Source organism: Lepisma saccharinum, chromosome 10 (genome assembly GCF_977018435.1).
Source record: "Lepisma saccharinum chromosome 10, izLepSacc3.1, whole genome shotgun sequence".
NCBI lineage: Eukaryota > Metazoa > Arthropoda > Insecta > Zygentoma > Lepismatidae > Lepisma > Lepisma saccharinum.
In genome coordinates this window covers 24,251,634-24,274,807 of record NC_139238.1, presented here as the reverse complement: position 1 = coordinate 24,274,807, position 23,174 = coordinate 24,251,634, and the positions used below count along the sequence as shown (strand labels likewise).

At 40.9% G+C, this 23,174-nt stretch overlaps 1 protein-coding gene across 2 annotated transcripts in view; it reads left to right on the top strand.

Annotated features, from left to right (window-relative positions):
- Positions 1-23,174, top strand: part of ZnT77C (Zinc transporter 77C) — a 326,998-nt gene that overhangs the window by 180,486 nt on the left and 123,338 nt on the right. The window contains exon 2 of one of the 2 annotated variants that reach the window (XM_083129658.1): positions 7,865-7,912. The exons of the other annotated variant lie outside the window; for it this stretch is intronic. The gene's annotated coding sequence lies outside the window, so the exon portion shown is untranslated. The remainder of the gene's footprint in view (positions 1-7,864; positions 7,913-23,174) is intronic. 2 annotated transcript variants of the gene reach the window in all.

Sequence of the window (23,174 nt, the reverse complement as noted above, 5' to 3'; positions counted from 1 at the left end):
CAACTGTGAATTGTTAGTATCTTCGAAACCATGGACAATTGACTTGCTGTCTCGTGCATAGCATCTACTTCATTATGGGTTGGACGTTTACCGCATTATACGTGGTTCCCATGTTGAATCTTTATAATGTGAGTCATGTGAGTAAAACTTCCAGAGTTTTTCTTTATGTTGATGCCTTGTGTGATTTTCTACCATAAATTGTAACGTCATAATAACTGTAAGGTTGCACCATTCATTTTGATTTACCCTGTATATCTGTTCATAAAATGTACTTGAAAAAAAAAACTCGGTCAGTACAGCATTGAATATTTCTTTTCAGTCTCAAACGTCAAGGTGAAAACAGTGGTCTACAAAAATTAACTTTTTTTTCTTTCACAAGAACACAATTAACTGAATCTAGAAGTATTTTTCATGCTGAATGTGAATATATTTTTAGATTTTTTCCATCAGGCAGGGTTTTTGTGTGACAGACATAAATTTTATGAAATCAGTATTTTACGTAAATGTACATAATAAAGAAATTGCCATTCTGACTTACTTAAAACGTTCAAGATAATGATTTGCAGACATATTTTGCATTTGGGATCTCTCTCTCTTTTCAGGGTCCAGCAGTAGTCAGCCAGTATACTCCATTTGACTTGGCACCTGTTTTTCATTGTAGAAATTGCTGATGGATACGCTCGCCATGCTCATCGCTGACAGCCAGAATATTTTCTAGGTTGAAGTGAATTTTTAAGGACATGTTGCATCTCATAGCATTGTATGAATTCACAAGATCAGTCATTATATCACAATAGTTTTCTGCTTTATGATTTCCAAGAAAATTGCAACATAAATTTTTGAGTGACTGCCAGGCTGTTTTTTCCGGTGGATTTAACAGTTCCTCAAAATGTTTGTCAGCCAATAGTGATCTTATTTGAGGCTCTGTAAAAATTCCTTCTTTTAGTTTCACATCGCTGACACTGTGAAATTTAGATTTCAAGTACATAAATACATCAGAGTTTTTATGCATTGCTTTCACAAAATTTTTAGTGACCCCCAATTTGATATGGAATGGCGGTAAATACACGTTTTTGGGATTCACTAAGGGGGTATTTAACACATTGTTCTGCCCAAGAATAAGAGATTCACATTAAGGCTGCAATTTTCCAATGTAGCTAGACTTGTTCTCCCTGCTGTCCCATTCAAGCACGAAACAGCAAACTTTAAGGCATTAAAGTGCAAACCAAGCAGTAAGTCAATCACCTATAAGTCTCCACAGATATACAAGTTTTATTTGCTATATTTGAGTTTTTCCAACAGAAATTTCATATTTTCTATGTCTCTTTATTACCAGCTGCATGCGCTACAGGTACTGATCGTAATTCATTGCAATTATGCATCAGCACAGCTTTCAAACTAACTTTGGAAGAATGTATGAAAAAAATTGTGAACAACACCTATACATTTTGAAAAGAAACACTACATGTAAGGTAAATACGGGTTAAAGGAGTGTCTGATGGAAAATTTCTAATTACATATTTCAATTCAGGGTAAAAGAGTACAACAAACTCGCCATTTACAGGGTGGCGCACGATATGATCCACCATTTGTTTTTTATTTTTTTCAGTTCTTAGGTGAGGAATGACGTCAAGTGTGCCAACAGTAGTTGCAGTAGTCATTGGAAATATCGTGTGATGAAAACTGAAGCCTAGTGCATCCACCTGTCCCCAGGGGGCTAGAGTATACAACATGGCGGACAAAGGAAGACTTACGACGGAACAGCGATCAGCAACTGTGCTATTTTTCGCCGAAACAAAGAGCATTGTGTGGACTCAGAGGCGCTTTCGTCCACATTTCCAAACTCGGTGGTCCCCCTCGAGTAAAACGGTACACAAACTGCATGAACAGTTTCTAGTGGAATAAACAGTACTGGAATCAAAGCGTGATCGTCGTAAACCTGTGCGTTCGCCTGAGATTATTGAAGCCGTCCGCGTCGCTGTGCAGAAAAGTCCTGGCAAATCGACCAGAAAAGCAGCAACACAACTTGGGATATCAAGACGTTCTGTTCAATGGATTCTTAAAAGTGATCTCCTCGTGTATCCGTGCAAGAACTCACAAATGAACAGAAACAGAAGAGATTGACCTTCGCTAATTGGGCCGAGGGTAACAATGCAACACTGTACAGCGTGTGGTTTTCTGACGAGGCGCACTTCCAATTGGATGGTGTGGTTAACAAACAAAATTTGGGCTTTTGGCCAGCTGAGAATCCGCGAGTGCTTCATGAAAAAGTTAGCAATGCACCGAAGGTTACGGTCTGGGCCGCTATCTCCGTAGGGTAATTGGAAATATTAGTGTTCGCTTGACTGAGGTTAAAAGTCAAAACGGTGGCCAGATTGAACATGTATTGCAGTAGTACGTTTTTCCAAAGTGTAACCTTTGTGTCATTTATGTTTCGCTGAGAGATTCTTTATAATATAGTTTTTATTCAACAACAAAATGGTGGATCATTTCGTGCGCCACCCTGTAGTTTTCTTGTTAAAGAAATCATGTTGACCAGTGTAATCCGCCCACCACCCTGTGTAAATTAGCCTTTACAAGTACGGTCAGTGGCAAACGTTGCATACATCTAGGAGTAGCTTGCGCTACCCCTGTTTATACCCTGGCTTAAGCTATCTCTGGAGCCAGGCCGCGCATAGCGGCAGAGAAGAGGAGGAAATCGAGTGGGCAGAGCGAAGCAGTACACGCTGCTGCGAAGGCTGGTAACTACAGTCGCTTACTCCCCACGCAATACCGTTCCCTCTCGCGTGTTCATTGGTGGAGCCGTCTCGCGTCACTACTTGAGCAGAGACTTGTTTTATTTCGCCTGATCCAGAGATAGAAAGGACAAGGTGTAGGGCTGAGTGGTCAGCTGGTGTTGGACATATTTTGGTCAACATATTGGGTGTGAAAACAAAATGTCATCCATACATGTATATACAAACTTCTAATGTGTAAGGGCGGGTGGGTGTTCGTAATTCCCGCTGCTCCTGTTTTGAATAGTGTGTTTACCACTGATTACACCAGTTATAGAAACTTGATAATGCGTTAGAAAATGAAGGTGTTGAACCGTAAAATATAACAAATTCCATTAACGAGTTTCAAAGACAGTATTTTTGATACAGATTACCAAAATTTACTGCGCGTGCCATCTATTACAGCAAGGCCAACAGTGCTGACCCACAGCACCGCAGATGCAAAATGACTTTTTTTCTTCCTTATATCTTTGTTTTTATTTTTTGTTATCTAATAACTCAACAGAATGAACTCTCAGTTCTACCAGTGCGTTCTTTTTCGAGATGGTATCCCGTGGCACCATCTTGTGTCGATTTGATAAAACATCTGTATGGTATTTCCTCCAACATCTCGGGCTCAGGGGGCGCACAATAAAAGTAAAAAGTAAATAGGGGAACTGTAACACGATGAAATCGGAAGAGAATTATGTAATATCTGAGCAGAAAACACTAATAACGTCTAGCTTCCTGCGCGAATTACTACTCCACGGTGGCTTGCAATATATATATATATGTATGTATGTGTGTGTGTTTGTTTGTTCCGGCATAACTCTCGAACGCCTGGAGCGATTTCAACCAAACTTGGTACACATATCACTTACAATCTGGAATGAAATACTGTGGGTGTAAGACACCCTTGTCACCCCTAGGGATGGGATGGGAAGGGGTGACATGTAAAACGATCGATATTAGTGTGGAATCCATAGTTTTCGGGGTCGCTAAGATGAATAGTGACACTCCCAATGCCGTTCAACTCAAAGTTCATTTTACATTATAGTTAGAAGTCATTATTTTCCTGTCTAATATAATATTGGTATAAATAAATACCCGGGCAACTCCGGGCAATCAGCTAGTAATATATAGGGGAGACCGGGGCAAATTGAGACAGAGGCAAGTTGATACAGTGTCATTTACGAGGGAACGCTCATGTGCTGGGTAATGTCCGTTGAACAGAAGAAGCCGTTCACCAGTCCCCACTGTCTGGGCGTGTGCAGGGCTAACGAACCATTCTGTGGGCGAAGTTATCCTACGAAGTGTATTTTTAAGGGTGCAAAGTAACTTTTTTGGATGTTGTTTGAAGTCTCCTGGTGGGCTTATGCGAACTGTTAATTATTTTGTCATGGTGAATATGTGTTGTGCCACTAAAAAGTAAGAGAACCCAATTATTGTTCTATGTTTATCTGTGGTCTGTAGTAGTTTATACTTCAAATACAAATAAATAATGGTGAGATAATATACACAGTGGCGTGCCCAGGATTTTCGAAAGGGGTTCTAGTCAGTCCTCACTTTACCATATTTTTCATGCCTTTGGAGTTCTACAGGGTGGCTCAATAAGTCACTTAACACCCTCAGTACAAGGCCACTGCGGCATGAAATGTGAAAATGGCGATGACCAATCATTGCCTGGCCAAGGGGGAACCACATTGACGTCACCCACATGGTCGGCGGCCATCTTGATGTCCGCCATCTTGAATTCAACTTCAGAATTTTAAATGGGAAGGGGGTCGTGTGACATATCAAAATGGGCTAGAATTTCACGAGAAATGCAATGGTGAAGGTTTTTTCGACGTATCTTTAACCAGTAAAAAGTTATGACTGAATCCTTGTACCAATTTGCTCCTTTTCGAGGTGTTAGAAAAATGCCTTAAAATTTGTTTAGCGCATCGGTAATGCATCGAGATCAAAGTGACGTCTAGGGAGAGAAGTTCGCATGCCATTGCACACGATTTTAATCGGATACATCCATGAAGAGCTGCGCATTATAAATGGTTGTCGCGAACAATTCACAGTGTGACGCTTCCATTGAATTAAAAGTCCTTCACAGTGACAAGGCTAGTGTTTATGTTCAGAAGGAAGTTTATAAACAGAATATTCGATGCTTTTTATCCGATAACCCATTTTTGACAGATCAAAGTTGAATGGTTAGTGTTGGTAAGTTAATGGTGTGGCGTGCTAACTAACGATTGGTTAGTCAATTTTCCATCAACGGAACCTTAAATGCTTAGGGCTACTTGGATTTGTTAAATAAACAGTTTTTTTCATCCTTGCTTATGGAAGAAGGTACTTTTTACAGAGTTTTTTCAATAGGGAAGAACACCAGAACACTTATGGGAACGTTATGAACCTGTTTTTGTCCAAAGTTAGTTATCAGATGACAAGGGTCGCATATTCTGTTTATGAACTTCCTTATAAACATAAACATTAGCCTTGTCACTGTGAAGGACTTTTAATTCAATGGAAGCGTCACACTGTAAATTGTTCGCGACAACCATTTATAATGCGCAGCTCTTCATGGATGTATCCGATTAAAATCGTGTGCAATGGCATGCGAACTTCTCTCCCTAGACGTCACTTTGATCTCGATGCATTACCGATGCGCTAAACAAATTTTAAGGCATTTTTCTAACACCTCGAAAAGGAGCAAATTGGTACAAGGATTCAGTCATAACTTTTTACTGGTTAAAGATACGTCGAAAAAACCTTCACCATTGCATTTCTCGTGAAATTCTAGCCCATTTTGATATGTCGCACGACCCCCTTCCCATTTAAAATTCTGAAGTTGAATTCAAGATGGCGGACATCAAGATGGCCGCCGACCGTGTGGGTGGCGTCAATGTGGTTCCCCCTTGGCCAGGCAATGATTGGTCATCGCCATTTTCACATTCCATGCCGCAGTGGCCTTGTACTGAGGGTGTTAAGTGACTTATTGAGCCACCCTGTATATTTTTAGGGATATTGGGCATGGGGAGGTTATGACCTCAGCACCCCCCCCCCTTGGGCAAGGGAGGGAATGGAAACATGGTAACTGGATGAAGCTTTACATCAATTGCTCCTTTTACATAATAAATTAGCATTTAAACACAAGCAGCTCTGTACGACATACTCCTACTCAAAAATTTACTCTGCTGAAAGGTAAGATAAATAATATACGACTGAAGTAATTGTCACATCATGCATGTTGCATACAAAACATCTTTTCTACATCATGGTTGCACCGGGACCAGTAAGACCCAGAAGCTCGATTGAATACAAGGATATGCGCACATACGAAACACATTAATATCCTTATTCTAAACATTAAAATCTCTAAAATAACACACCTCAATATTTTGATTATTATGATGGAGTACACCTAGCAAATTTAGTCTTTGTGCATTGGCAACACTGCGACCTTCTGTATTTCTCAATGATTAATCTAGTCATAAATTGTCTGGTGCGGTACAACAAGTTACATAGCAACTGAACTTCTTCCTGGAATATATTATCGTCCTGCATGTGCCTCGGAGATGACTGGCGGCCATCTTGGATAATATTAACTCTGCTGCAGGTCTCTTAATAATTCATTGCTTTTGAACTGCTCCCGATCTGTTTCAAACCACGCCGGAGAGCCTAAATGATAATGCATTCGTGACGACTCGTGTGGAACTCAAACGTAACTGCAAGGTTAAAAAAGTAGAATAAAAATGTGTTACATTTGTTATAAAGTCCATTTTGTACACAGAGAGGCTGATCGAGACTGAGTCTCTATTTCAAAGTAAGATCCGGAGCAGTGAGATGTGCACCTACCGCGAATCGAACCTGGGGTACATAAATAAAGGGGAGACCCTCGAAAAATACCCACCTCCACACATTCGGAGATATGTGCTATTGTCCCGGTCTTAAATTATACCGGAACGTCAGTTAGCGAAATATTTACGGATTCCCCCGTTTTTCTTTGTTCTTTATCCTTTATTTGTAATTTCCATTTTTTACATGATGGTATGCTTTAATATCATGCCAGAACAAGGACCAATGATTATTCGGTATCCAGAATACTCATTGGTTTTCAAAGAAAACAGGGAGTATGGTTAAGGTTTTTGCATTTAGTCTCCGTTACGGTGTAACCGAGACTAAAGCTTGGAAGTGTTAGGTATTAATCTTTACATCTTAAACTTAGAGAGAACATGTTAGTAAACGAAAGGTTAAACGAGTATAGCAGTTGGCAAGACTCCGCTGGCCACCAAGGTCTACGGACTTGACTCCAATGTGATTTCTTCTTGTATTCCGTCCCTGCCACAGGACTTCGATGATGTGTGACACCGAATCAGCGCTGCTTAGCACAGTCACTTCTGCGATTAGCAAAAAATGTAGCAGAAAAACGAAGTAAAATATACCATCTCAATCAATCAATCTGTTAGTACAAATATGCATTTTGTCTTGTATTTAAGGGGTTATTTAGAGAAAATATCCCCTTCAGCTCTCCAAGAAAATTCAATTTCTCTCTCTCTCTCTCTCTCTCTCATACATACATACATACATACATATATATATATATATATATATATATATATATATATATATATTCTCCAATTACGAAACAGTGAAAACGATTGTCGTCTACATGCAATTTTTAAAATAATAATTTGGAGGTTTTTTGAAAATTTTAAAGAAAAAAATATTCCAAGCCACTGAAAATTGGGGGGAAGGGAAAGTTGGGGACCAGTATCCTCTCATCCCTTTAACGACGCCCCTGCTTTATAAACCTATTACATTTAATTACAAATGTCCAGTAAGTGTGGTTAAATTAGGCAAATTGCAAGACGTTTGAGCACAAAAAAGTGCACAGCTGAACATAATTACATGGGTTATTAAGTGTGTTTAGCAACGACGTATAATAAGCTCTACTTAATGTTCACTTAAGTCAATGAATTCAATTACGTACCCCGTGATTAAAAATATCTACTGGTATTCAAATGTAAATTAGTATAATCAGGAGCTAAGAAAGAAAATGTAAATGTTTTGTTGTTACGTTCACATGAAAAATCTAATAGTGTCATGTCTTCTATTTACAGGTAGGCGCTTCCTTGTTCGTTATTTGGCCTTCGTTCTCCTCTTGAGAGGTAAGTTAATATATGAGCATGTCTGGGTTTATACCATTTATACCCCCCCCCCCCCCAAAAAAGATTCGAACGGCAAATAAGGATTAAAAATCAGTACCTGAAGAAAAAAGTTTAAGTAGTTACTGCTAACAAAATATTTGTTTAGAATTACCAAATAATTCCACCAAAACAAATTATTTCAGTAATCGTGCACTAAAATTGTTATTTTTTATTTTACTTCGCTTTTTTACCACTTTTGGCTAATCACGAAGATGAGAATGACAAAGAAGACCCTTTCCCAGACCAGGATTCGAACCCGGGATCTTTGGTGTCGTACCGCGCTGTGATAACCACTCCGCCACGGACTTAAAAGTGAGTTAAAAATGAGGAAAATAGAAAGACAAATACAAGGGAGGTACAGTAAGTTCGTGCCCTGGACCACTTCCGGTAGTGGTATTGGGAAATTTCTTCCACTTTTCGACATAGTCCCATCCGAGTGCCAGACACTTACGTCGTAGTATTTTTCTAATGCTGCAATTCCAGTAGAGTAAAATGTTCTGTCTTGCTCCTGTAACCACTCCTCCATAGCGTCCATGACGTCAGAATCATTGTGAAATGTCTTATCTTGCATATCTTCCTTTAGTTCAGAAAACAGGTAGTAGTCTCTCGGGGCCAGACCTGGGTAATAAGATGGACGTCGCAAGCTTTTGAAGTCACAGGGTTGGATAGCGGCTGTGGTTTAGCCTGTCCCATTGTTGAGCATCTGTCAACATTCGAGGCACCCAACGACAACTTCCTCTATTTAATCCCAAGTGGTCAATTAAAATGGTGTGAATGCTACCGTTTGATATGCCAACAATGTCAGCAGAATCTTTTATCAGCGTTGATTAATTGTTGCACACGGTCGATTGTTTTCTGGGTAATAGCTGTTGATGGTCTTACAATACGTTGTTCATCTTCACACGACTCATGACAGCAGCTGAATTCCATATGCCACTTCTTTACCGTGGAATATGAAGGTGCTTTATCCCTCAATGTCTGCGCCATATCATTGTGGACTTCTTGAGGTCAGCGGCGGCGATTAGGAAGGCGTGAGGGGCAGTTGCTCCCCCACTTTTTGGCCCTTTGTCCCCATACTTTGCTAAACCTTATCTACCTAGAGAAAGTAAACTGTCTTCCCAGTTTTGGAAACTAATCGCCGCCACTGCTTGAGGTGATAGACCCTTCAACCATAGATACTTGATCACAGCTCGCCAATCTTAAGGATCCATTTTCCAATAAGCCTCACCTTTTGTTATGTTTACACATCTAACACAAAACGTTTATTAGATACATGCTTGAAACCTGCAACGCATACAACGAAAGGATACATGAGTAATACTACAGAATTGGGTCCATCACACACAACCGGAAGTGGGCCAGGGCACGAACTTATTGTACACCCCTCGTACATGTGGCAAAACTATATGCGTTGTCATGGTGCAAAATACAGTCATCCCTCCGCCCAAGCACCAAGAGGCAGCACGTTCAGAAGAACACTAACACACTAACACTAATTGTGGCAGATTACAAGAAGCACGTTCCATTCACCTGAACAACCTCCAAGCGCTTAACGGTGGCGGTGCGGTCACTTGGGCAATGACCCCAGAAAGAGAGCGAAAAAGACCAAAAAAAAAAAAAGCAAAAACAAAAACCAGCAGCACCGGAAACCACCGCACAGAAGAGACCCGCTGATCATGCTTCCGTAGAAAGTGTCTCCCTCTTCTTTTTAGATGAGCAGTGATGAAATTCCCAAGGCGTTGCCAAAAAGATGAAAGTCTGTTACACAAGAGCGTATGTGTGGACTAGGTAATGGTGTTCTTTTCTCTTTCTTGTCCCGCCGACTTTATGGCTTGGATGTTTTCCAGTTCGATGGTGAGGTGGCTTCTCGGAAGGCAGATGGGATTTGTCATTGTGGTCAGTGAAAGTAACTTCGGTCTTTGTGGTAATGCGCTGTAGAACGCTGCGCCAGTTGTCTGTGTGAAGGGCATGCAACACAGACTGAGCGAGTAAAAAGTTTCCAGTACACCGGAAGTAGAAGACGCAGGATTCAAACCTTTCACTTCTTGAGCTACGATATGCATGCACATTGTTTTGTTTGAGTTACCAATGGCAAAATCCGGGTCAATTTTATCCCGATATCCGAAATATCCGGGTCAATTTTATCCGGATATTCGAAATATCCGGGTCATTTTTTTCGGATATCCGAAATATCCGGGTCAATTTTATCCGGATATCCTAAATATACGGGTCAATTTTATACGGATATCCTAAATATCCGGGTCAATTTTATCCGTATATCCGAAATATGAAGATCAAGTTTATCCGAATATCCGAAATATGCGGGTCAATTTTATCCGGATATCCGAAATATGCGGGTCAATTTTATCCGGATATCCTAATTATCCGGATCAATTTTATCCGAAATATCCGGGGCAAATTTTATCCCTATATATAAAATGTAAATATCAGGGTCAATTTTATCCAAATATCCGAAATATCATTCAAATTTTATCCGGATATCTGAAATATAAATATCCGGGTGAATTTTATCCGGATATCGGAAATATCCGGGTCAATTTTATTGGGATATCCGAAATATGCGGGTCAATTTTATTCGAATATCTGAAATATCTGGGTCAATTTTATCCTGATATCCTAATTATCCGGATCAATTTTATCCGAAATATCCGGGGCAAATTTTATCAGGATATCTAAAATGTAAATATCAGGGTCAATTTTATCCGAATATCCGAAATATCCGAGGCAAATTGTATCCGTATATCTGAAATATAAATATCCGGGTCAATTTTATCCGGATATCCGAAATATCTGGGTCAATTTTATCCTGATTTCCGAATTATCCGGATCAATTTTATTCGAAAATCCGAAATATCCGGGGCAAATTTTATCCGGATATCTTAAATATAAATATCAGGGTCAATTTTATCCGAATATCCGAAATATCCGGGTCAATTTTATCCTGATATCCGAATTATTCGGATCAATTTTATCCGAATGTCCAGGGCAAATTTTATCCGGATATCTGAAATAGGGTCAATTTTATCCGAATATCCGGGTCAATTTTATCCGGATACCCGAAATATCTGGATGTTTGAGTTTTTCGGATTATCCGATATACCGGATATTCGGATTATTGTAAATATACGGATATCCGAAATGTGTGTATAATCCGTACAGTTTAATTGTTTATCCGTTTTACTGGCTCTCCGCATATATTGTTTTATTCTTCACGTTCGTATTCCTACTGTACGGATTCTCTCTCTAAATCCTTCATCCAATATGTCTGTTTATCTGTTTCACTGATTCTCTGAATTTTTTTTAACATGTTTACCTAATTTGGCTAAAACAGATCTCTGCATTACTAAGGTCAGTATAAATGCAGAAAGTTTTGCGCAGTAATAAAAATAAAAGCGTAAGTGAGATAGAGTTTAGAATGTAACATTTTGTGATTGGTGTCCCGATCTTTTATTTCGTAATTATTTTCTTAATTTCAGACGCCTCTCTTACCAGAATAGTTTACTGAACTTGTAAAAATAGATAACAATCTGCATGCACAGATTAACTGAATACTCGGATGGCAGGAATAACTGTATTAGTCTGATATCCGAATTAATTAACCGTTGCATTCGAAACGAATATCGGATAATTTGAAATCAGAATATCCGTTATCCGGATTTATGGCCATCCTTAGTTTGTTTGTTGGAGTTTGTTCACTTAATGCACAGAAAGACCAATAGAAACTGAACCTACAGTGGGATCCGACCCACTATGTGTCTTCGCCTGGCATCGCGCCGGGGCCCCTTGATTCCAAGTCACCACTGCACCATTGTCATAAACCCGCATTATTCCTTTTACACGCATTAAGAACAGTTTCAAGTTCTTTGCCTTCGATTTTAGTTATTCAGTTGCTTTTCTATTACATCTCTGTAAATTAGCAGGTCTCTCCGACAGCTTAGTGGTAAGGCTGTTGTCTCGTAATCAAGGGGTCTCTTGTTCGATCCCTGAACAGTAGCCCATACAGCACAAATGTCCAAGGGATATCCACAATATTCAAATCAGATCCATGGATATTATACTATTATACAGGGTGATTCAGAATTCCTATTACACACTTCTAGGGGTTGTAGAGAGGACTTAGTAGATCAAGTTTTGATAAGGAAGCCATGTCCGGTACTACACAGATGACAAGATCACATAATTTTACATCTCCCGCTTCACGGTAGGCAATCCACGGAGGGCGACGTCTTCAGTCACCTGATGTCATGTGTGCTGCTTCCAGCGTCCTCCGTTTACAATCCTGTGTGCTTCGACCTTCACGTCAGTTGCTTTTCAGAGACAGTACAGTATCATTGAATACACGTTTGCCGAGAACACCGACATGTTCTTAATTTACGGCTAAGCTGGACGTAACGGTAGAGCTGCGCAACGTCTGCATGCAGAGCGCTTTCCGCATCGTGTCACTCCATCACATACCATTTTTACCCAATTAGATGATGATGGAGATGTGAAATTGTGTCGTACCACTGCGCAGTACCAAAACTGTAAGTTTCCGGACATGGGTTCCTTATCAAAACTTGATCTACTAAGTCCCCTCTACAGCCCCTAGAAGTGTGTAATAGGAATTCTGAATCACCCTGCAGATGTCCCATGGGATATCTACAGAGCATTCCATGACATTCGCTACGAGACTCGGCAGCAAGCGGCCCGGCGTCAGGGCTTGTCTTTCCCGGTGAACGGGTCCGCGTCAGTCGCTAGAGTCGGCTATTAAAATTACAGTTTTCATATTGTGTACTAACCTTGACTACAGAAGGTGTTGAAAATGATCTCCCTCTTCTGCAACACATTCCTGGCATCTCCGAAGGAAATTGGCATTTACACGTGCAAGTTCGTCTACTGTAATTCTCGTACAATACTCTATTTTAACACACGGATGGTGTGCGGATTGTCTTTGCATACATTATTTTTTAGATTTCCCATTTTTCTTTCGAGGTTTAATATAGTGGTCCTATGTGGAACGGGAACACCAGGAAATTTCGTTGCAAAACGTCGTCGCACTTCTCCACAATTCCTCTTTCCGAAGTAACACTCGACAAAATAAATCCTTTGTTGTAATGTAAATTTTGGTGTTCCATATTAAGCCACAATGTTCAACACACGGACACGACACAACACATCTTCCGAGGGAGGATTATACTGGCGTCAGTCTGCAACGTCAACAGAAAGGAAAAGAGAGCGAAGGCAGGGAGACCGAAAAATCAGACTAGCGTGCGACTGTCGCGAACCCCGTTCACCGGAAAGACAAGCTCTTACGCCGGGCCGCTTGCCGCCGAGTCTCGTAGCGAATGTCAGGGAATGCTCTGTAGTTCTGAAGAGCCATTGGACATTCGCCGATCTCCTTGGCTCAGAGGTTAGCACAGCGCACTAAGACGTCGGGGTTCCCGGGTTCAAATCCTGACCTGGGCAAGGATGTTCTTTGTGAATGTTCTTTCCGTGAGTTCCCCCCAAGTACCCATTGATTTGAGGCGGGGTGGGCCCCCCTCCCCAGATACGCTTTGTGCGGGGACAAGGCCGGAAAGATTCCGAACTTAGATCAACTACTCCGGGAATTGAGCCCGGGTCTCCCGTATGGGAGTTAGACGCGATACCGACTTGACCACCGCAGCTCACTCAATCATTCCATATATTACAAAATTTTATGTATGTTTTTATGTATAAAATACCAATCATTCCATTGCATTCGTGTAATACTTGTACAACTCCTAACACAATTGAACATTGTAACGGTCGGATTGACCATTACTGGTTATGGTAATATGTTAATTAATTGCTGGCCAGCTACAAGGTGTAGGGTTAAGTAATATGTTTCCATGTACTTTTATGTTATTATTGCATGTAAGTGTACATGCTTATTGGATTGTGCTTTGCTGGATATTAGATTCCCCCGTTTTTTACCCCCCCCCCCTCCGTTGGGGGAAGCTAGCTGTCTTTCAAAAGACCGTTGCATTGGAATTTTCCAACGCTACGGGGTCCACGTCCAAGGACGTTTACCCCGGCTATAAAAAAGGCCAGTGGGCTTTAGCAAAAAAACAGTGTTTCCCCATTGATCGACGACAGAGGAACGTCTCCTCAAGTTTAGTCCACTTATGGTGGCTAAACCGGATATAATAATTTAGCATCTGGTTAAGCCAGCCCCTGTTGCTGTCCCAAGCCCCCTTTTAGAAAAAGCTTTGAATATGTGGATATTTCCGTATTGAATAATTGATGCCCAAAAGAAGGAGTGAAGGCGTAAGGAAACGCATTAGTAGTGAACGGAATATCATTTAAGCTGAGGATAGGCCCACAGAGATAGTTATGCTAACTCTGCGGTAAAGGAAGTGCCGATGGTTATGCCATAGGTGCGCAATTATATTGATTTAGAGATTTGGTAATTTGGTCTATGCAAGACACTCATGGAAACGCTATGTAAAATATGTATATATATAACTACGTATAATAAACCTACATATCCTACTAGAATGTTATGATTTAAACAACTACGGTACTGTCCATTTAACAAGTTGTATATTCACTTTCTGTACATGTGTAAACGAACCAGGGACATAAAAATATAAATTATTGTGTGAAACCCCCCCTTTTGTAATTCCGGCGCAAATATAATCTGCTCGCTTGGCACCCAGGGTGAGGTGAAAGGAGAGATTGAGGGATTAAAGTAGGAAGAAATCCAGAGGGCCGGATAGAAACGAGGGATAGGGGGGCCGAACTTTCACAACATATCAAATGATATTTCAAGAAACGTATTATTTCATGAACCTTTGAAATTGCTGCAGCAATTAGAATGCATCTTGAAATGGATTTCTAACCGTGCAAGAGATTCGATTCGAAATCCACGGAAACATGTAGGAAGTTATTCCGTGTCGCATTGTCAAGGAATCTAAACGTAGTGTGACTTCCTTCCTATTCTTCCTGAAAAATGTGGCATCGAATACAGGAAAGAATGTGCATTATTCAGTAACACTTCATTTGCTAAGAAGGTATCCATGTTGACTTTCTTGTAGGAGAAATACGATTCTTCGTTCTATCGTTTGTCCGAAAAAACAATGAGAAGTTACGTCATTTTCAATGTTTGGAACTCAACACGCAGACAATATGCTTGTGATTCACATTTACGTGACGTATTTCTCCTAGGAACCTATAAAGAGTGAACCCTTGTCTCGGAAATATATATATTGTTTGTGACAAGAAACCATTCTGTTTTTTTTCCTTCTGTAGGGAAGAATCTATCATTTGATGGCGTTTTATGGATAATATTTTTGAATCTCTGCTTTTCCCCTGCAAGAACTTGTGAATTTTCATCATTTCTTAGAAAAACCCCACGAACTGCCATATTTAAAAAAGATGCATTGACTCTTTTTAAAGGATCTTGTTTTGAACCATTAATATTGTGAAAAATATGGAATATGTTAAGATATGAATCGTTATTTAAATAATTTTAACAACTGCCACCTAGTGTGAATTCTTGAAATTTCATTGCCAACTCTACAACGTTAAAATAATAATTTTTTTTTTGTTATTGCATGATTGTAATTAGGACAATTACCGTCTTCTGCTCAGTTGGTGTTCGTTAACAATAATTTTAGGTATAATTCATTCAAACTCCTAACAACGTAACATTAACTCTTTTGACAATTGTTCTTCCTGTCTACTGCTCTGGGAATGACGTCACTTCATGATCATCATCACCTACATCTTCTAATAGATCAGATTTACTGTAAAGTCACAAATTTCGTCTTCTCTTCCCCATACGTTCTTGAGTATGTCCAATTCTGTCGTAATTAGTTTTTTTACTAATTACTAGTGGTAAGCGCGAGCACAGCGCGCTCCGACACCAGCGGTTCGAATGAGTGTACAGTAAAACCTCGTTCATCAGGGCCCCGATAAGCCGGACTTCGCTTAATCCGGACAAGCAAAGTGAAAAAAAAAGTAGAATGCAAGGTCTTAAATGTGCCTAGAAGTCAACAACAGAACTTCCCAAAGAAAAGGCAGTCAACCACTGATGAAATTCTGTTTCCCGAACACTTTGTACTGTACTATATAGTGTATTTAGGCCTATGCCCTTTAAATACACCATAATAAACGTATTTTGTTGCTATAAACAGACTTTTAATGCACTTTCTACTGTTCTTTTAGGTTATTTCAGTTAATCCGGACTTTCGTTAAACAGGTTAACTTATCCCCCTCATTAGTCCGGATTAACGAGGTTTTACTGTACTTTGTGAGTTTCCCTTCATCAATTTCATCATATCGTCACTCATCGTCGCGATTAGCCAAGAGTGGAAGAAGAGCGACGTAAAATAACTTACTTTAATCATGGTTAATAAGAAGGATGAAGGTGCGTTTTTTTATTAACAAGAAACGTCGCTCCTTCTTGCCTGGCTATTTTTTTACCTGTCGAGATTAGTAATGCTGAATGATGAACTGTTGAAGTGAATTAAGATAATGGAACAAATACGAACATCATCTCGTGTATGTTACGCTACATTCTGTTCAGGGAATGTATGGAGTAAGGGACGAAATCAAGCCTCGGCGTACGTAGGGACTCAAGAGGGCTGGAGCCAATCAACGCGCGAGAGTAGAAGTGAGGGCATTGAAGGAGAAATCGCGGCTTCATCTACCATCCGTTTGCAGCAGCGCGCACTACTTTGCTCCCCCGACTCGCTTTCTTCCCTTCTCTGCCGTTATGCACGGCCTTGCTCCACACATTCCGGAGAGAAGAGCGTAAACCAGTGTGACACGTTGTTCTAATACGACAAAGTAATTTTCAACTCCTACTAGTACGGTTATCAATCGGTGTTCCATCTGACGGATGTATTTAGAACCATAATTACCATAAATAGGGCCCTCGTCAAAGGGTTGTGTTGAGGTAATTAACGTCGGGGGGGGGGGGGGGGGGCACGTGCTATTGCCTCCACAACGTAAACACGTTGCATCATTTGCATCGTAGCCCCAAAATTATATCTCGTCTACTCGTCACTAATTGTGGACTATTGTTACATTTTAAGGATAATTTTTCAACCTAATCTGTGATTAAAATAACTTGTGTGAACACACAAACTCGAGATGTGTATTATTTTCGTTATTTGGCTTATACAATATACAGGGTGTTTTTTATATCTCCCTCCAGGGTCTCGAATGTTTATACTGCAAGAACTATAACACACACAGCAAAAACGTGCATATCAGTACATAAAGAATCTCTCCAAGTTTGCACTCGTAATAGACCCCTTCACGTAATTGTAGATTTAGCCGCTAGGTGGGAGTATAACTCAGATAACGCAAACTTGGCGTGCACTGGTGAAGACAAAGCGTTCTGCGTCTTAGAATTCGCTAAAGGTGAGTCGGTTGTGACGGTACAACGGAGATTTCCTACGAAATATCGAACAGAAGCAGTGGTATCGTGCGTGGTATAACAAATTCAAGTAGACTGGCTGCCTGTGCGATGCAGCCTTGTGTGTTGCAGGAACTTCATTTCAGGATTGATGCCTTCCGCGTCACCAGGGTTGCACATATTGAGCAGCTGTAAGGCATGTATCAATCTTGGAGAGAATCTTTATGTACTGATATGCACCTTTCTCCTGTATGTGCATGGGCGTCGCCAAAAAAAATTGCAGGGGGGAGGGGGTCGGACAAATGATAAAAGTTGATTAGCAGAGAAAATAACAATGAGTGTTATTACCACGACTATAAATGTTATTATACAATAATTAATATTATAAACTAATAAAAACAAATTTCAATCGAAATAATAATAATAATAATCCATTTGCTCTTTGGATGAAATGGTCGAATATAACGTTGTTCCTGTATTTTTCACTGAATGTTTCCGATCCAATGCATTTTTACGTTGATTATTCTGTTCGAATACAAACAAAATTAAGTTTATTACTGTTCTTAACAATAAGAGTAACAAACTTTCGGCTTTCTTATATCTTTAAATGAACGATGTCAATTTCCAGGGGGATCACCGTCCCGTTCGACCCCCCCCCCTTTCCCGACGCTCATGTGTGCGTGTTATAGTTCTTGCACTACAAAATTCCAAACCCCAGTACAGAGGGAATTATGAATCACCATGTACATGGATTCTGCATTAATAGCACCCAATCAATAATGCTCTTTCGGTATGGTATAGCAAATAAATTCCTCAGAGCTAATGTACTTACAGATAGCGAAAGATAAGGAAACTGTACCGCTCTACCAAAAAGGACTAAATCCTCTGCCGCCGTCGTCGATTTGCAACCCTAAGCGAGCGATGCAATCAGCTGTTTGCTATGTAATCCTGCCCCTGCGTTGCCAAAATGTGCATCGTTCCAAGACATCGTCGCACCTTTATTCTGTGCTAGTGTTTGTATCATCATGAAGGGAACCACCGTACACAGCGAAAGCAGGGACGTAATATTTAATTTTGTTTTTTGACAACGAAGCAAGGGAAGGCAAGTTATAAACATGGCAACGCAGGGGCTCTCGGACGCAAACGAAGGGGATCATTTTCGTCTGCAGTGGCTGCGAGAGGAAAAAAACAAATGACTGTTCGAGGTCTATCCTGGCTTGGTATGACTGCACGCAATGCATGACCTTTCTCACCGCAACAATAGAAAGAGAACACGAATATAAAATGTGTACCGTTTACCTGATAAGCAACGCAAATCCTCTTGAAGGAAAGTCTGGAAAATCATCAATCAATCAGGATTACAATAGCCGAGTGGCTTTGCTATGGTACTCTCTCTCCTGCCATTCAGTTAGCCTTTCCTTTACACTCTGATCCGACCTTCGGTGAGAATATCGACACAACAGGAAACTGCAGAAGTAGAAAGCTTTGAACTTGACTTTCAGGTAGCATCTGTAACCAATAACGGCGAATTGTACTTATGCGGGCTACAGAAAAGTTAGAAAGCAAAAAGACACATTTTCTTCTTTGAAAATCCCAACTATTTGCTTCGAATATGTGGGTAGTTTTCAATAGCCACGCAAATGTTACGAATCGTAAACAAAATATATCTTTCTAAGATTGAGATGCTCAGTGGAGAAAGAGGTCTAGGCCAATCAATGCTGGATTTATTGTTTTTCCGCGATTTTGACAGCTCGTGTCATCTAGCGTCAATTCCTCTAACTTCCAACCTTGCGGTATGTGCCTATCTCGCTACAGAAGCATTTAGAAATAATGTCCGTTAAAACATAGGAACATAGTTAGGCTAATGTGTTTGGGCGTGGAGGTGCAAATTATACATACTAATGAGTCATGTCATAAGTCAGATATTGTTTTCTACCCAGCGGCGGCTGGTGGCTCTGAATTATGCGAAGAGTTAGTAGGAAGAAAATAGGGTAATAGAGAAAATTAGATCAATAGTTACACGTACAGATTGGAAACCTCATTTTCTAACTTTTCATGTACAAGGGTCGTTCAAGGTTGACCGGGATTTTCGTACGTAAAAAATCGATGAATAGCCGGATCATGATGAAACGTGCGGGTGATGTAATGTATTCCTTCGCGAGTAACTACCGCCCGGCATGACATATTTCGCGCATGCGCAGCAGTTGCAGCGAACATGGCGGCAAGCAGTGTGTCTGTGGCTGTGGAGCAGCGGTGTGTAATCAAATTTCTCGTGAAGGAGAAAGTGAAACCAGCTGAGATTTTCAGACGATTGCAAGCACAGTATGGTGAACAAACGATGTCGCGGACACAAGAGTGTACGAATGGTGTGAGCAGTTTCGCGAAGGACGGGAGCTGGTGACAAATGAAGCGCATGGACACATTCGCCCGACTGCAGTCACACCAGTGAATATCGCACGTGTTGAGCAAATGATTCTTGAGAACCGGTGAGTAACAGTGCGGGATATTGCTGCCGAGGTGAATATCAGTGTCGGGAGTGTTGAGACAATCATTCACGACCACTTACGCTTCCGCAAAATCTGTACAAGGTGGGTTCCCCGCCAGCTGACATTCGATCAGAGGTGGACACGCAGGACGGTCTGTGAACAGCTTCTGAATCGGTTTCGAGCAGAAGGTGATGAATTGTTGCAATCCATCATCACGTGTGATGAAACATGGTTGCACAATTCACCCCCAGAGACCAAAAGACGCAGCATGGAGTGGCGGCATAAAGGTTCCCCGCCCCCCAAGAAAAGCAAAACGCAGCCGTCCGCTGGAAAGATCATGGCAAGTGTCTTCTGGGACATGAAGGGCGTTATCCATGTGGATTTTCTGGACAAAGGGAGCACGATTAATGCCCAGTATTACTCCACATCGTTGAGTGGTGCTGTACGAAAGTCCATTCGCAAGAAAAGACCTGGGATGTTGTCTGGAAATGTCATTCTTCTCCATGACAATGCCCGCCCTCACACGGCCAATGTGACAACAACAACTCTGGCCGACATGCGCTGGGAAGTTCTGCCCCATCCCCCCTGCAGTCCGGATTTAGCCCCCAGTGATTATCATTTGTTTGCACCCCTTAAAGACCATCTGGGAGGGAAGAAATTCACGACAGACGAAGCACTGCGGAGCGATGTCCTCCGTTGGCTACGACAACCAAGTTCTTTCTACGCCAAAGGAATTCAGGAGCTGCCAGAACGATGGCAACGGTGCCTCGGCGCGCACGGAGAATACTTTGAAAAACTGACATAGTTTGGTGTTTCTTCTGCTACCTATTTCCTCTGCAGAAATAAAAGTCCCGGTCAACCTTGAACGACCCTCTATTACTCTATGTTCTTCCTACTAACTCTTCGCCAGTGGCGGAGATTGGGTTCCAAAACTGGAAAGGGGGGAAAGGTGCAAAACATGATGGGGTTCCTTTTGTAGATAAGGTTTAGCATAGTGCGGGGGCAAAAGTGGCAAAAAGTGGGGTAGCAACTGCCCCTCCCCCTATTCACAGCCACTGCGCTTCACTTATGAGCCACCAACCGCCGTTGTGTCACACTAGAAAACGGTGGGTTTTTTCCATGTTGAGCGTAGGTAAGGATAATGTAACTCTGAGTCGAAACCAACTGTCATATCCACGATAACATTAATATCGAAATAAGTCATACAGTCAACAAATTCAAATAAAAAAGTAAAATATGTGGGGGTTCGAACTCCTCAACTTTGGTTCTTATTAAATTTGCGACATCTGTAGGCTTCCACAAGCAAAACACTATGCTCATCTAGAAAATTGCTATTTTTTCAAACTGCGTATAATCCCGTAACCATGTTCTCGGGTCATTTGACTTCTACTTTTCTGTAGCTTTCAAATGAGCCCAGAACGGGTTCAATAGCTTCACATGTTTATGAATTTTTAATACTTCTTAAAACCTCTTACATAAAAATCACTATATTGAAAATGTCAACTTTTGTTATGTGAATAACATTTACAAATGGGAATTGCGTAGGCTATACCTTTGGGGATAATGTGGGTGGAGTGGCGGCGATTAAGTGCGCACTATTCCCCCCCCCCCAATTTTGGAACCCAATCGCCACCACTGTGTGAGTGCAAGAAAAAGTTTTATATTACTAAAGTCTACTTCTTTACTAACTTTAAATATTTGTATTTGTCGCACAGATTTTCAGGTACAATTTACACTCTACCAAGTGTAAATTTCTTATTGTTGTTTTTTAAAGCCTTGAATGACGGGCGCCCTCTGCACATCACGCCTCAGCAGTACATTCTACACGTAGACTATTTTATACACGTATATTACGTAATCTATGTAAACAACATGCCGAAAGGTGATAACTTAGCAAAGGGCGCCGTGGAATTAAAAGAAAATTATACTACGTATCAGTTGCTGATGTGTGAAGAGAACTTTTCATACGCTTCCTTCCAAATTCGAACATTTTCTCACCTAGGAAGAAACCTAATATAAGAAATATTCTAGTGTTTTATGTGAAAAAGACCACTCTTGCCCCACGACTGCCATCTGTTGTTGTTTTTTGCATATTTTTATCTTCCGCCATAGTTGATAATAGAAGAGAAGAAAAATTTTGTTGTAAATAGGATTCTTTTCATTTCGTTAGGAACCAATACAGTTGAAAATGTCACTTTCCTTTCATGAAACCCTTGAAAATTAATACTAATGCACTTTAGATTGTCTACGTAGTCTATGTAAACTACAACCCAATGTAATCTACGCGTAGATTACGTGTAGACAACGCATGTAGACGTAGACTTATAATCTACGGCACATCACTGCGCCTCAGGCTTCAGCCCCCCCCCTAGTGTACCCCTCGCTACAGGGTAGCGACCAGTTGTACCCCTGTACCTTCCTGTTCATGCGCCAGGAGCCAGTACTACACTCTGTCTCGGGAATTTGTGGAGCAAAGTCGCACATAACGGTAAAGGGGAGAAAGCGAGTGGGCGGAGCAGAACATGCAAGCGGCTGGTAGCTGCAGCCGTGTTTTCCCCTTCATTCACTCACTTCCCCTCTCACGCGTTCATCGGCCGAACCCTATCCAGTCACAACTTGCGCAGAGGACTCGTTTTCGTTCGCTTGCTCTAGAGATTCCCTGAACAGAGTGTATGCATTTGTGTTCACTTTTGAATTTTCAGAAAAAAACTAGGAAAGAGGACCAATTGCAGAAATGGAATAGAAAATGCAACAGAAACCAGATCCGACAGCTATGATTGAAATGTATCCTTTGCAGACATGGTGTATAGAGAGGAAATCGTCTGGCTGCAATTACAGCAACTGTAGTACAATCTTGCCGATTTCTTTGATGTCGTTTACACACATGGCCAATTCCTGCTCTAAATTTAGGACTTCGGATTTCTTAGCATCCTGTTCCGTACGACCATTCTTCACTTCCTGCCAAAGAACTTTACCTCCATCCAATCTTCAAGTCCCGAGCGGAAGAAGTACTTGAAGATTCTATTGACATAAACGTGTCTCACTTATCGCACGAAACTCAAACACCTTCTTGGTCAAACGCCGTATTTCATCTTCTGACGTCAAGCTAAATGCTTTCGTTGTTAGACTAAATGTAGTATATTTATGCTATGATATGTAAACCTAACAAAGGAAGCATTCCGAGTTCACGTCAGAAGAGAAATACAGGTCCATAGCTAGAATTGATCCCCAGGGGGAGCTCACAAAGTCCAGTTTTCAAAACTTTAGCAGTATTAAAAGAAAATAAGGTATGTGTATGTGTTGGGGCGGGGGGGGGGGTCATAAATATAAAATTTTGAAATATGATACA